Here is a 12,620-nt window from a genome sequence, read left to right on the forward strand (position 1 = left end):
CTGCTTGGCAAGAATCAGTCATATAGCAGGAGCGAGGGGTGCTGGTAACAAGCTTCACACCTCTGCTGTGCATAACTAATCATTCCTGTTCTTCAATTCTTTGTGTTTGCATTTACTTCATTTATGAAAAGCACATCCTAGACTGAAAGCCAGTCTGACTTGCACAAAGGGAAGAAAGGGAGTACTTTCTTAGTTACTTGAAGCACTTCTTACACAAACAGCTGATATAAGCAGGGTAGAGTAGTTGTCCAATACTTTCCTATGAGCTCACTGAATGTTTCTTCAGAAACTTTGTGCACCGATCTTTAAATCAAGTCTGGGAGACATACAAGACTTTCATGTTGTGAATTTCACTGAGACAAACCTGAGTGGCCCAGCCTAGCTAAGGATTGCACGCTGAACCTTCTGCTCAGAGGAGCCTAAGAATAGTAAATACATGCCTCTGAAGTATTCACATACCATAAAGGCCTTCTCCAGAATACAGCTGGTGGTGCTAGGGCCACCTGTTGACCAGTGTGACCAATATTGAAAAGCTTGTGCTTTCAGATGTATCACCAAAGCTACTAGCATCCATCTGGAGATTGTAGAATACTGTGTATATGCATGGAACCTAAATTAGGGCTGGGAGGACAGTTGTAATTTAGGCATGCCTTAAGACTAGGTTCTTGGTTCCCAGCCTGTAATTCCTTATTGTAGCTCTTCTCAACACAGAGCAGTTTGCCCTCCTACTTGTAGTGTCTTTTGATGTAAAACTTGTATACAGTCAGAAAAAAATCCCTAATTTAGCAATGTAAGTTTATAATGTTGACACATCTGTTGCCACTGAAGGCCTTGAAGCCCAGTAAAATTGGTAAGAGAAAAAAGAGACAAAGAAAAAAACCTGTCTGTAGAAATGTGACTAATGCTCAGACCTGTCTGTACTTGTTAAAATGTGCTAGAATGACAATGTTGACAGCTTGGAAAAACATCAGAAAATCACTGCTTCGTCTGATGCTCTTAGCTGCTATTATTCAGTAAAGGCAGAGATGGAAAAATAGTGATGCCTCCCTGAGCCTCAGGGTAAAGTGGCAGGGAGGTCTCACAAACTAGGCTAAGAGATGCTAATGAGAGTCTGGACCCTTGCACAAGCTGCCCCAAACTGCTGCCATCCTGTCTTGACTGGCCTGGTACCACTGGGCCTCAGGAGGTTTCTGTATCTACTTAGTCAGCAATCTGGAAGGTGTGTAACATGAAGGCCCCCTTCTGGACAGCCCTTCAGGAAGAGTTACAAATACCACTTTGTATTGCACTTGTCAGGCTGTGTGAACAAGAAACACCAAGGCAAGTCACTGGCCATCCTGAGCATCAGCTGTGTGCCTGATAACCACTTTCAAACGTTCCACTTCCCTGAGGCTGGGTTGTTTGAAGAGGAATACAAATCCCCATCAGCTTTAGTCATAGAACTTGAACAGTTATGTTTCTGCAGCATCAACACTAACAGTGGGATCTCTCTTTAGTGTTTTTCTTTGCCTGTTCAAAGGCACACCTTTGGGAGGTGGAGTTGGTCTTTGGATTTGTGTCTCACAGATCTCCTAAAATGCTGTGCACTGCTTTCAGGTTACAGGCCCTGTCATGTCCGCCTTCCAGTGAGGCATGACTCTCACCTGCCTGCTTGAGAGGGGGGGTTGTGTTTGTGCTGAATCCTGCCTAGCCAAGCATCGTCCCCTGAGCAAAAGGTGATGCAGAAGAGGGAGTCTGTGATAAAGGCAGAGGTGCTTTATACTGCAGCTTCATGTTTCCTGGAAATGTCTCTAGGAATAAAGGACAGTGCTTCAAACAGCACTTGCTCTAGGCATGTGTTTCATTGTGTTCTTCATGCAAGACATAACTGAAATTAGTTCAAAGAAGAAAAACCATCTTGCAGTAACCAGAGATCAGATCATTTGGTAAGTACAAAAGCCTTTTGAGTAATAACTATTCTGTGGAGAGTCAGATGGTTTCTATATGCTTAGTAGTCTTAGTTTCCCTTGAACTGTGTAATTCAATTGAGGTGCCTCATCAGCTTTTAAACCATCTTACCATCTCATGCCAATGTATCACCACACAGGTGTATTCCTAGACTGGGAAAGCCACCAAGTGTCTTGCAAGGCCAGTATCTGCAGTGTTTGACCTTGATCATCTTTGGAAGGATACAAAGATATTCTGACTGACTAGTATCCAAGTCAGTCTCCTCCAGTAACCTACCTTCAATGGTAGTTGGAAGCAAGGCTGGAAGTAAATCGGTGCTTTATATTTCTGTTTGTAGTCCAAAGGCACATAGAGGTCTTGAGGAGAGACAGGTCTCTCATTTTATGTACCATGAGACACAGGGTATCACATGGGCCAGATAATAGAGAATTCAGATCCAGGCAAAGAGAATACATGGCTAACTATTGGCAGTGGTGTGGAGAAATACAGAGAAATAAGTGTGTTGCTGAACCAGACCACAGTGAGAAAGGGAAGAGGCATTTCTTTGTAGTAATTGTTCAGGTGGATCAAATCTTTCCAACCTTGGTGCCTAATTTATATTGATAGATAAAGTTCTACATTTTATGTTCAAACAGTGCTGCAGAAGACTTAGAAAACCAATCTCACCAAATCCTTCTTACCTTGTGCTGAGGGCCCTACTCAATATTCTGTTAATTAGGTAGGAAGGAATCAACACAACTCCAAAAGAGACTCAGAAGGAGTTGCTCTTCATAGTTATTAATGAGGAATGTTGCAGTTCTTTCTGAACAGAGGTCCAGAAACTAGAAGGGAGAGGTCTTTGAAGACTTAGAGCAGATCAAAGGAAGTCATATGGAGGGGGAAATAAAGGTGAGAAGTTTCTGCTAAAGAATAACAGTGACCCCTCTGCCTGCAGGTCTCCAGCATCTTTAAATTGGTAGTTCTTTTGTGCTAATTAGTAGGGGAACACCGTGGAAGTGCATATTGTGTCAGTCTAAATTCAGTTAGACAAGAAGGTAGCCTGTGCCTTTTAGGGTATTCTTTTAGGGTAAACTCTTCTATTAGCACAATGTATTATCTAGGGATTGATCCTTCACTCACTTGAGATTGTGGAAAACTTCCTGTGTCCCAGCTAGGATCACAAGTGCATTCAGAAAGATGAAGAACAGAGGCCTCTTGCTTTCCAGGATATCCTAGCACTGAATGCACACTTAAAGCACACTGGACAGATGGGTCACAATTTGTTTGTACTACCTATATGTCCCATATATCTCTATGTTTCTTATTTGTCTTTATATGTATATTTATTAATTCAAAGACCATTTAAAATGATTCCCTTTATTTAAACATCCTCTGAATTCTGTCTGCTTGTTTGTGCCTCCAGGAAAATCAATCTGTGTAGGGTACTGAGCACAACTGTAATAAAGGAGAAAGAAATAAAATAGACAGTGAAATATGATGTGCTTTCTCCAGGAGGGAAAGTAGAAGCCTCAAGCCAAAGTCCAAAGGTTACGTACCATGGTAATGGTCTTATCTAACCTGGTTATGCCTAGTACTTGCAGGTAAACATATTGAGTCAAGAAATTACTACAGCAAAGCCTGGTGAGATTCACTGCCATCCCATGCCCTATTTTAGGGCAGCAGAAAGCATCAGAACCTTTATGTTGTCTTAGGGACGTATCCTTTTGGGCATCCTCCAAGATTCGGGCTGCTTCGGTGGAGGGTCTGAGGAGAAAATATACAACATGCATGAGGCTCCTGGCTGAGGGACTTTGTCAGGTGTTCAGATCGCAGTGATACTTCATGTAAGCACAAACCCCAATTTTGTTCTCATATGGGGGCTTAATACCAGTTATGGTAGGGATTGATACGGTCTTGAGGTGAAAGGAAATAAGAATTAATGTTTTTTTAAAGGTACTTTGGGTTGTATCTTGGTAAGATTTCAAGCTTTTTTGTTCACTTGATGGTAGAGAGGTTTCTACTATTTTGCCTCTTAACTGTGGCCTTTCTGTATGCCTGGCATACATATTGCTGTATGAAGTGGGGCTGTGCATACTCTCAGCACTGGGGCTGTTTCCTAGTTTTCAGCATTTCTGAGCTGCACATACTCTGAATCCCTTGTCATGTACTAAACAGCATCTCTGTGCTTAACGTTTGAACAGAAAGTTTAAATATGATACAGGATTTCTCTTTTCTCATTTGTTAAATAAACTGGATCCCCTCCTCCCCCCATTACATGATTGCATGCCTGTTATTTGGGAGCTATGAGGGTAAGAAACCATCCACACTGCACAAATGTCTAAATTAAATTGTGCAGGTATCAGTGTTCATAGATCTTTGTAATCATGGCTCTCTCTTATGCGTAAATACCTGTCTGTCTTGTCAACAAGCAGCTGCTGCTGGAGCTGAAAGCAAGCTCCAGATGACATGCTGTTTTTCAGCCATGCATGTGCAGTGGGAGAGCTGTTAAGTCTCACCACTTCCCCGTTCCCCCTGCTTTGCAGACATAAGCACACCATGCTGCCTCCTGCCACCACATACTCTTCTAGCAAGGAAGAGCTGGTTGCTGAAGCCGACAGCCACTTCACACGTCTGTACTGTGCAGTTCTTGTCTCCATAGCTTTTATCTCCTTGCTTCCCACAACCTCCCATCTCCCTCCCTGCCAGGGAACCTGCTCTTGAACTCTCCACCCTCTCCCAGATCTTTCTTGTCTGTAAAACTCACTACTCCTGCATCTACAGCTTTCCCGTGCATCTCACAGGCACACCTGAGAAAGCTTAAGTTGTGCAGTAACTTCTGATGATTATCCAGTCACTTGAAAACAGAGTTCTGCACCTTTCTTTACGTATTTCAAGGATTATTTGTTGGTCTTCTCCCCTTCAATGTTTTGTTTGCCTGAGTGCCCTGCATGCCCTGTGATGTCTCACCCAGAGTGAAGACAATTGTGAGCCTGGTGATCCTAGTCTCAAGTAACAGCCTTTCAGAGGAGGCAGCAGTCAGAGAAAAATTCTGCAAAAATGAGGGGTCTCAGTTCTTGAGACCTTCCTGTTCATGTGCTAGTTCACTACCCACATGACATAATGTCCTTTTATTGTCTGGGAGACGGGTGAAAGTGAGCAGGAAAGCCAACAGGTGTGGAGTTTGCTCTTATCCAGAGCCTATCACTGCAGAGTCGTGGGGCACTTCCCAAACGTTAGTCACCACCACCACCCTCAAAACAGATCGCTGGGGGAGATAGGGGAACACGAACCCTGCTGAGACTAGTGTTCTGTCTCTCCAGAGTTTATTGCAGTAAACTCTGGAAGCAAACTGCACTGTTGAGTTTCCACTCATCCTGCTATTCTGATGCTAAAGCTTGTATTAATCCCTATTAAAAACACAGTAGTCATAGTAAAAGCAATACCTGTATTTTTACAGTGAAACCATCAAATTCTCTGCACCATGGCATGGTGTAGTATGTGCACAATGTGGTTGAATCTAGGTCTTCATTTCCTCAATTTGTCATATGTGGGTTCAGTTTAAAATGAATGGGAAGGCCAATGTTTAATTGTAGTCTTTTCTTTAGTCTTAGTTCCCCCTCCTTCTAATGGACTTTCTTGAGGGTATTCAAATGATCCTTTCCCTGCTTTCTTCCTATTTTCTCCTCTCCTCCACTTCTCATTTTCTTTGAAAAGCAATACCCTGATACTTATTTTCCAGTCATTTGCACTCTGGATTTCTACTTTTCCCTCCATTCCTAGTACAGTCACTCTACCCACTCCCTCCTGCCATTCCTTCAACAAGTTTCTAATGTCACCAGCACAGCTCTAGCTCTCACAAAACAACAGCAATCACGTAACACTTTACAACCATTAACCAATTAAGTGTCATACCTCTCTGCAAGGTAGGTAATTGTTTATGAACATGGCTAAGCTGCTGTTGTTTGGTGTTAACAGATTGTTCAGCTGTTTCTGCCAATGTGCCCCAGTCAACAATAGTAAGGCTGCAAAAGGTCAGGGTTGGGATGAACAGTTAGAGCTGTGTGAGGGACCTGTGGACATCTGCTAACACACTGCTTAGCTCTGAACCCTCCTTTTGCTCTTGGGCTTGTGAGCATTAACTGTGTTCTGTGTTTGTAGTGTCAAATAGGCTGAATCTTTAAGAAAAAAAAAAATCCATGGAAAAGTCTGTGGACCACAAGGAGCTCATCATTCTACACTTCATAAGATGGCCTGAAGTAACTGGTTTGTCTTCTTTGTTCCCTGCCCAGGCTGCCATGTCCACATAAACCAGACTGTGCTTAGTCAGGGCAGGCTGTTGTGTCTGCTGAAGGCAAATTGTTAATAAACTAATGATGTGACATTACATGGGGACTGCCAACCTGAAATGCTGCATGACATTTTTCCCAAATGTGGAAGATTTACAGTTTTTAACTTAAATTAATTAAGAAGCAGAGCCTTAATTAAGAAGCAGGTTGCTTCTGAAACAGTTAACCCACTTCAAAGGGCTGAAGCTGTATACTTAATGGGGAACAAAGAAAACAGGGTCAAAACAGACCATATCTGTGTGTAGCTCTCAACCCATTCATCTTGAACGTGCTCTGCTAGCATTTAAAAAATGGCAGTGGAACATCTGCCACCCAAAAGGAGAATTGGGGTGTGTTGGAGGGGCATCTGGTTTATTCAAAAGCTACTTGCCCCCCTTTTGGTGCAGATGAGCCAGATGTGCCTTTTTTTTTCTCTGCCAAGGCTTTTTCATGTTCTCATTGATTTCAGCTGATCCATGATATCTCTCTTACTTTTTCTTTTCTCTTTTTTCCTTTCGTTTTTCCTAGCTAGGTGGTTTCCACTTCATGGATGTGGCAGGCAAGTTGGTCCAGTTTCAGCTTCTCATACCAGCTACAGCTGCTAGCTGAAGAACAAGTGGTTTAAGAAACACCAGAAATCAGTCTCTTGAAAAATGAACTATTTTTAGGATCTCAGTTACTACAGATCCCAGTATCCTTCTGGAAGAAACACCTCAACGTCAGGTAACTACTGTATTCCTCAGTCAGTGCTAGTTGTGAAGGTAGTGATGTATTTAATGCCACTTATTATGTAAGATTTAAAGTAGGTCATTCCTGCTTCTGGAATAAAGGAGGATGGGTGTTTTTTTTCCCCATTAAAACAGTATGGTTTAAATGCTGTTTCAGAAAAATCCACCACCAATTGTTCAGGAAGACACAGGAGCTAGAGGTAGTCACCTCCCCCCCCCACCTTGAAAAATGCCTATGGACTTGCTGTTGAATTGTCTTCCAGATATGCCAGCCTTTTGTAAATCCTGCTGGATTCTGTTGCACCTTTAGGTAGGTGTGCAGGTATAGCTGCAAGTCTGGCCTTGTGCTACTCTGGGAAATGCTTCTGAAAGCTGCACCCAAAAAGAGACTGATAGAAGAGATGAAGATAAATGCACAAACCACTTTCATTTTCTTTATTTTCAATCGATACTGTATGAATACAAAGTTTCTAGAAAGCTACAAAAATTCTACCACTTTATCAAGAAGGCATCAAAATGTGTCACTTTGCAAAGACATGAAAACACCTGCAGTAACCGACACAAAAATAGCATTTTTAGAGTGATGAAATAATTGCACTTAACTGTCATGGATATTAAAGTTATCACACATATGTACCGCCAAAGCTAGAATACATTTTTTTTTTTTTTTACAAAGCACTTTATAAAAAAATTCTCTGCACACAAAACCTATAATTTTCATATTACTATCATACTAAAGATAAATTCACTTTAAAGCCAACACTTAAAACATTTTAAACAAAAAAAAAGGTACCAGTACCTACACACAGACAATAACAAATACAAGAATACTGTACTGCCAAGAGGTTTGACTGAAACTCCTTTTGAAAGCTTCTGTAAATATGTTAAGAAAACATTGGAGAACATTCACTTTTTTTTTCCAAGAGCCTTCCCTCACTGTCTAACCTAGAGGTACTTTATAATCAAAAGGCAAGTTCTACATCAAAAGTTACCAGCAGCAGTACAATATTAAAGTAACCACTGACCATATATGAATATGCTTAAGTCACAAACCCATTTTATACACATTACACAAATAAACATAAAGTGAGAATTCCATTAAGTCATTTACAAACGTGAACAAATGCACATGGCAAAAAAAATACCCCAAAACAAAACCCCAACCTGTTTTACATAAAATGTACTGAAGAATTAAAGGCTATTCAGGTTTTCAATGTTATAAAATTCTTTTGTCTTTTTTTTTTTCAGGCACATATTGTATTTTTTGTCTGCAGTCATGAGCCTGAATCAGAGGCCCGTAAAACCAAACCAAACCAAACCCACATATTCTGTAAGGAGGTAACAGGGATCCATCTCCTTTTAGTCAACTGAGTGCATTTAAGATTTAATTTACACACTAAGACTAATTACAGGATCTCAGCAAGAATGTCCTGAAAAATTAAAAGATTAAGATATCCAAAGTGTTTCTTTGACTTATTGAGCCTCAATCTTTTTTAGGGGGCTAAAGATCTCATTATGAAAGATAAGAGCGGGGAAAGAGATCATCCTGAGAAAAGTACAAAACTGTACTCTACTACACACATCTGCTGTGTAACCAGGTAGGTGTATCCCTATGGGTCACGTAAAGGGTAGACAAAGGTTTCTCAGTATGACTGAGCGAGTGATCCGGAAAAACTAAAAGGGGAACTGCTTCAGAAGGCAAGTATGGCCTAGGACTTGTAGTGGGAAAAATAAATAGGTATGGATTAGCACATCAAATGTTGTATCTGCCTGGAGCTGGCCAGTTACTTACATTCAACATTAATGTACACCCTTCATTATTTCAAATAGCCTATACCGTGCAGGTTGTAACGGAAGAAGCTACTGCCAAACTTAATGAGCTGTAGCTCTGGTAGAAAGGGAAGGTGAGCAATAGGCATTGTATCTGCAATTCCTTCAAAATAGTGGTGCAGTACCTAAACAAAATAATTTTGGAATTCAAGTAAGTAAAACTACATTTGTTAGTAGTAATTTTTGACAGCCCCAAATGGTACCATTATGCTTGGTTTAGTATTTTAATGAGGCACAAGTGTAGTTTATCACAAATGTCAACTAGTACAGCTGAAAGGTTTGGTAGGAACTGAAATGATATGCTCTACTTGTGGGGCAAAAGTGCCTTTGCCCTACCTCAGTCTCATTGAGTTCAACAGGATTACTTGTCTTTTAGAGGTAAGTGAGATTTAGACCTTGAAGGAATAACAAAAATAGTATTTTAGAGACAGGGAACTTGAATTATCACAATATTTACCACATAGTGTCACAATATTTCTATACATAAAAAGTTAATCTTAGTTTTCATCAAATACTTTAAAAATCAAGGTAAAATTGTATTCACAACTATATAATCCCTCTGCCAGCTTTTGGTTTTGCTGTTATTTCTCGTTTCTAACGTAGTTTCCTTAAAATCTTGCTCCTCTTCTCACCAGTTTTAGTTGCAGTGTACAGTATGGCCCCCGTTCACAGAAGGTATGAAATACAGACACTTTATTAAGAGGAGCTAGTTGTTTGGTTTTTTTTTTTTCCAAGACATCATCTGGGAGAAAAAAAACCCCAACAAAATAAAACAACCCTGTGTTTTGAATCATGCTGGCCAGAGTTCCTCTAACAGCACCTTCATCCACAATGCTCACGCTCAACATTTCAATGCTTAAAAGCACACGATTGCATTTCCCCTAGCTATTCTCTGCTCTCCATTTTCTTCTTGCTTCATGCATCTGACTTTCAGTGTAAACAAAATCTTCTGTCTAAACAAAAAAATCTTCACAGATATCAAAATATTATTAAAGGAGAACAATAAAGTCACATTTGTCCACTGTCTGAAATTCTGCAGTACACGGATCTCTCATTATGCAGATGCATGACAGGATGAAGGGAATATAAACGTGAATCATTTTCACTTTTATGTCACAGACAAATCAGGTGCTGGTTTGCAATGCTGTCAGAAATGGCAAACAGTAGATTATTCTTTAGCAGGCTGATCACTAGCAAAATTACTTTGCTGTGAATGGTGCTCTCTAGTGAATGGAGGCCTGTAGATTCAACTTATTCCAATAAACCAAAGGCATTACGGTGATAACTAAATATTTTTGGTCTCTACAAATTGTCATTATTATGGCAGCACTTTTCTAAGCTGGAATTTCAAACCAAAGGCACTTTCATGCTAGAGTGCAGAAGAGTCACAATTAATTATTTGGTCATGAAATTTAAAAAGGCAGCATTTATTAATACAATTCACTTTTCAGGGAGAACTAAGACTCTGTAACCTTTCCTTTTGGTATAGGCATTTAACTGCGTAGTTATGAGACTGACTTGTACAGAAGGTTGGTTTAGACCAAGCAGTCAAAGAGTGTTTCTGTGGGGAAAAAATACAGGAATTAAAAAAAATGGAACCAATTAATAAAACAATATATAAAATTTATGTTAAGAGGCTAAAGGTACTTCTAATATAATGCTAAGGCACTGCATATTGTAATGCTTTGGCAGCTCAATTAAAAGGTTCCTACAAAAAAGTAACAGTAACAAGATAAGTACTTCCAGCTTACAAAAGAGCTCACAGTTTACAGGCAGCCTGTTGGACTACATACCCCACACTGAACAGTTGAAGGATTAAGGCTTTTAAGAATGAACATATATAGGGTATGGATCTTTTACAGAAGTGTAAAGAAAAGACGATGGAAGTAGTTTCCCTAGCATTACATATGTGAACACCAATAAACGTAGTGACTTTTTATACCCTAGAGTCATGGCATATGTAGTGTGCCAGATTCTATTAAAAAACTGTACCTGGTTTTGCAGATTGACTTACATACTTTATATGCCTCAAAGAGTTTGCTTGTTATTAAAAAACAAAATCACCAAAACCACAATTCAAACCCTAAATAAAAGACAACTTTAGAACAAAATACAACAAAAAAGTATTTTTTGACTTGTAACACCAAGTGCTTAGAATAAAGGGCTACCGTTAGGCTGTTACAATGCAGTGCTTTTCCTGATGTGATTTGTTAGTGTTAAAAATGAGTGTTAAAAGAGACCTTACCATGGACATATTCCTCTGTTCAGTTCACAGAATATAAACTGAAAGATCATCAGCCCTAATATCCACAAGAAGGCAACAGCTAGACATCTCAGCAATCATCCACCTGCTAGAGGTGATCTGGAGTTAGATCAGAGGCAGGCTAAGGAATTTCAGCAGTCACCCTTCCCCTCAGTGATGTCTGTATTGTCCACTAACCTGAGTCCTCAGTAATGTCTGATGCAGAGGTACAGCAGCCCATTACCTCATCCAGGCTATGTGCTTGTCTAGATAATCAAACAGCAGGCAATTCTAACAGCAAGTGCTATGCAGAAATAGAATATAAAAAAATAAGACTGACTCTTTTGATGACTACAGCACTGTGCCTGGGCGTAAATTCTAGACTTAAATTGTGCATGGACACATATCAGTAAAGGGTAGGAAGGAGGGAACTGCTAAATGTTAACTTCTTTGACTCAGGGCTGCAAAAGACCTTCCCGTGAACACACTTCGCTGATACCTCATGACTGCTCTGTAAGGTGGCTTGTGCTTGGCTGGGCAGCCCTCAGCCTTTCAAATGTATGTTTCACATGAGAGCCTACTGCTGGCCCAGCACCTGCTGAAACAACTGCTGCCTAGACAACTGAGGGGCAGTGCTGGGTGTGCAGCAGAGCAACACTCTCTGGTGTAGCCAGGAGGAATGAGATTTCTCTCCCATATGCACACCTCAGACAATCACCCACACCCACATCCATGGTTCAAATCCTTACAGCATTAAAATATCTCCAGCTGTACTTTACTTCCTGGAGTCTTCCCTGAATATACCGGAAGGATGAATACTACCACATCTAGATGCAGAAGGACATCAGACCCCATGCGGTACACACGTGTTTGTCTCATATAAGGTCTTTGCCAGTTGACCTGGAGAGACAACTGGGAGAGATGTAAGAGCACCATGATAAAAGAGGAAAAAGAGAAAAAAAAATCTCCACTTCCCAATCTTCTTTGCCTGATGTTGGTGGTGATTTTTCTAGCATCTCATAGATATTAAAGCTGTTGATCCTTTCAGAGGTGTACGTATTCTTTCAAACACATTAGTGTTTTGCTTTCGGTTTCCAAACTACTCGATGCTGTTGCAGTGTCAGATGTTTCCATTCATCTGTTCATTTCAGAGTTGCAAGTTTGTCGTTCAACTTATTCAAAAACATAGTTGTCCATATAAAATATAACTGCACACACAAGACTACATATAATGCGAGTCTAAATCTTCAGTATTTACCTACTTATTGCAAAATGAACCATCTTTTTTTTCATTAAATAATCAAATTTTCATATTAGTACAATACAACTTTATACTCTTTTTAAAATAAACTAGATATGTTAGGGATAAGGGATGATGTTTTCTTTTTCTGCAATACCTGTTTGAAAGTTTAATGGATTAGAAGATTAGTTTTAGTGTTGAGAAAAAAAATACAAAATTTGCCTAATTTTAGGACCTGTCTGTTTCTATCAGGCATTTCTTAAGGCTATATTTTTCATTTGGTTTCAAACAGAAAAAAAATGTTTCATTTTAAAAAATAATTTAGTGAA

The sequence above is a fragment of the Indicator indicator genome, chromosome 21 (assembly GCF_027791375.1).
Source record: "Indicator indicator isolate 239-I01 chromosome 21, UM_Iind_1.1, whole genome shotgun sequence".
Classification (NCBI taxonomy): Eukaryota; Metazoa; Chordata; class Aves; order Piciformes; family Indicatoridae; genus Indicator; species Indicator indicator.